We start from the raw sequence: 2,953 nt of genomic DNA on the forward strand, positions 1-2,953 counted from the left end.
CAAATACTCTCTGTAACTAAAGAATCATTTGATTACCTTGGTAACCTTTACCGAAACAATAACTGACATCTAGATTGGCAGATTAAAGTTTATTGAGAACAGATGAGAGCCTATATTAATAAAAAGAATGGATTCAGTGGAATACCCCAGGGAAACTCGAGACTTGGAATGTGAAAATGTGATTAAGCAATAACAAATGCAAATATTATAGGATTACTTAATGTCTACAGAAAAATGTTCCTTTTGCTCCGATTTCAAATAGAAATTTAACAGAAATAAAAATGAAAAATATTTGGTGTCTGTTTCAATGTAAAATAAAACAAATACAATTTTATGCTTCATCAGTACTGCTATTTTAAAAGGTTGTGTCCATTTTGGACAACATAGCATGGCATTGTTTGGAATGTACATTGCTGCTCTTATCCATGTGTGGATAGGTACAGAATATAATGGGCAAGTAATACACAAAGAAAACTTGAGAATATCTGATTACATTTGCGAGTTGAAATAATATTTGGCTTTTAATTTTTATTCCTTTCAGATTCCAGATGGCTTTTAAGCTGGCACACTGGGTGGCAGCGGGACAGTAGAGTTAAAATGGCTGTGGTGTATTTACTGTCTGGTTCCCACACCACCACCATTTGTTCAGGGCCCTCCATAGGTGTTCCACTTGAATCTGGAGTCACAGAAGAAAATCATATAATTCCCCAGTGTAGAAGAAGGCCAGTCGGCCCATCAAGCCTGCACTAACAACAATCCCACCCAGGTCCTATCCCCGTAATCTCACATATTTACCCTGCTATTCCCCCCTAAGGAGCAATTTAACACGGCCAATCAACCTAACCTGCACATCTTTTGCAAGTGGGAGGAAACCGGAATACCTGGAGGAAACCCACGCAGACACAGGGAGGACGTGCAAACTACACGCAGTCACCTGAGGCCAGAATTGAACCTGGGTCCCTGGCACTGTGAGGCAGCAATGCCAACCACTGTGCCACTGTCTGACTCACAGAACGTCGACACAACTTTGTGGGACAACTGGACAGAGCATGTACTAAGCACACATAGCTCACTTGTGAAGAGGAAGAGGTGAAGAGGAAGAGGGCCCAAAAAAAAGTGAATGGAAAATTATTTTTGTGGGGCTGAGATGAGCAGGACTGGCATCCTGGAATGACTTTCCTGCTAGCTGGGTCAACTTCTATTGGGCCTCCCAATATCTCAGGTGCGCAACCTATCAGCCTAGCTCTCAAAATAAACTCGGCCTACCACCAGTAAGACTAGGCAGTGAGCCCACTTAGTCCTCACGCTGGAAGCCCCAGAGTAAAAATCTAACCTGGAATCACTTCATGCTTCTTCATTACTGCTGGTAAAAAACATGGTCAGTTTGTTTGTATTTCTGGAGGAAATTATTGTGGGGGTTATTTTAGGTTATTCTAAAACTGAGAGAAGAGGGCAGTTAAAATTACTGAAATTACTTAGCAGCCCCGGAGCTGCCTGGATTCCGCTGTCTGCAATTTTTACTCAAACATTCATAGGCTGAGCTAATGTCCAAAATCAATGTTGATAAGCAGTCAATAATGCCAATTGGATCCTACTGCCAATTTTACTCAGGCCTGAACAAGGACAACTTTGCTATGTTTTGCTATGTTACACTCTATCCCTGCTTGCAGGTCATTAATATTGATTATAAACAGTAGAGGTCTGAAGACTGACCCATGCGGCACCCGCTAGTTACAGTTAACCATCCAAAGAAGGACCCATTTATCCCGACTCTCTACTTTCTGTCAGTCAGCCAATCCTCAATCCAATCTTATACTCTACCCCCAATCCCCTGCGATCTCACCCTCTGGATCAGTCTTTTACGTGGCACTTTGTCAAATGCCTTCTGGAAGTCTAGATATGTCACATCCACAGGTTCTCCATTATCCACCTTGCTGGTTATGTCCTCAAAGGACTCAAACAAGTTTGTCAAGCATGACTTACCCTTCGTAAAATCATGCTGATAATGGTGGATGGAGCTTTGTCTTTCCAAATATTCAGTCATCTCCTCCTTAATGATTGATTCCAACAACTTCTCCACCACTGAGGTCAAGCTAACCAGCCTATAGTTTCCTACATTTTGCCCCTCTCCCTTTTTGAATAGGGGCGACACATTAGCGTGTTTCCAATCCACTGGAACCTTTCCAGAATTCAGGGAATTTTGAAATTTCACAATCAATGCACCCACAATCTCTGCTGCCACCTCCTTTAGTATCCCAGGGTGCAGGCCATCAAGCCCCGGAGACTTATCTGCCTTGAATCCCATTAGATTCTCTCTTAAGAGCTCTCTGGAATTTCTTTTCATGCTTAGTTGAGTGCATGCAGATGAGCAAGGTTTACCCAATGTTCCAAAGACCAGGAGCTGATTTCTCTCCACTTCCAACCCTTTGCCTGGTGCAAACAGTATGTTCAGGGGCCCCAGCAGTTAAATATATACTGCAATGCGGTATACTGCAATGGGGTGGGGAGGGGCGGCGGGGGGGGGGAGGGGGGGGCAATGAACTAATGGAAAAACTATCAGTTTCCTCATGCAAATTGATGGCAGTTTAAAAAAAAGCCCTGTTGCTAACCATAAATATGATCATTTCTTGATATAATCTAATTGAAAACCTGATCAAATTGCCAAAGCAATCAAAAATAAAATGTGCCATAACATGATGCCAATGAATAAAACTGGAATTAAACGCCTGGGCAGTGATGAATGCCACTGCATTTCTGATTGGTGCCTATTGTATTTCAACAATCCAGAAGCCTACATTTAACCAATGGGAGAAGCAGGAACTCTTTAAACAAGGTGTGGCTGAGCATTTCAGAGTCTGTTTCTCATGTAACCCACAGATACCAGGAACTTGCTGGCTGTGTACAAAGAATAATCATAATCTGATCCCGTCTATGATTAGGAAATAATCTTGAA

Source organism: Mustelus asterias, chromosome 5 (genome assembly GCF_964213995.1).
Source record: "Mustelus asterias chromosome 5, sMusAst1.hap1.1, whole genome shotgun sequence".
NCBI lineage: Eukaryota > Metazoa > Chordata > Chondrichthyes > Carcharhiniformes > Triakidae > Mustelus > Mustelus asterias.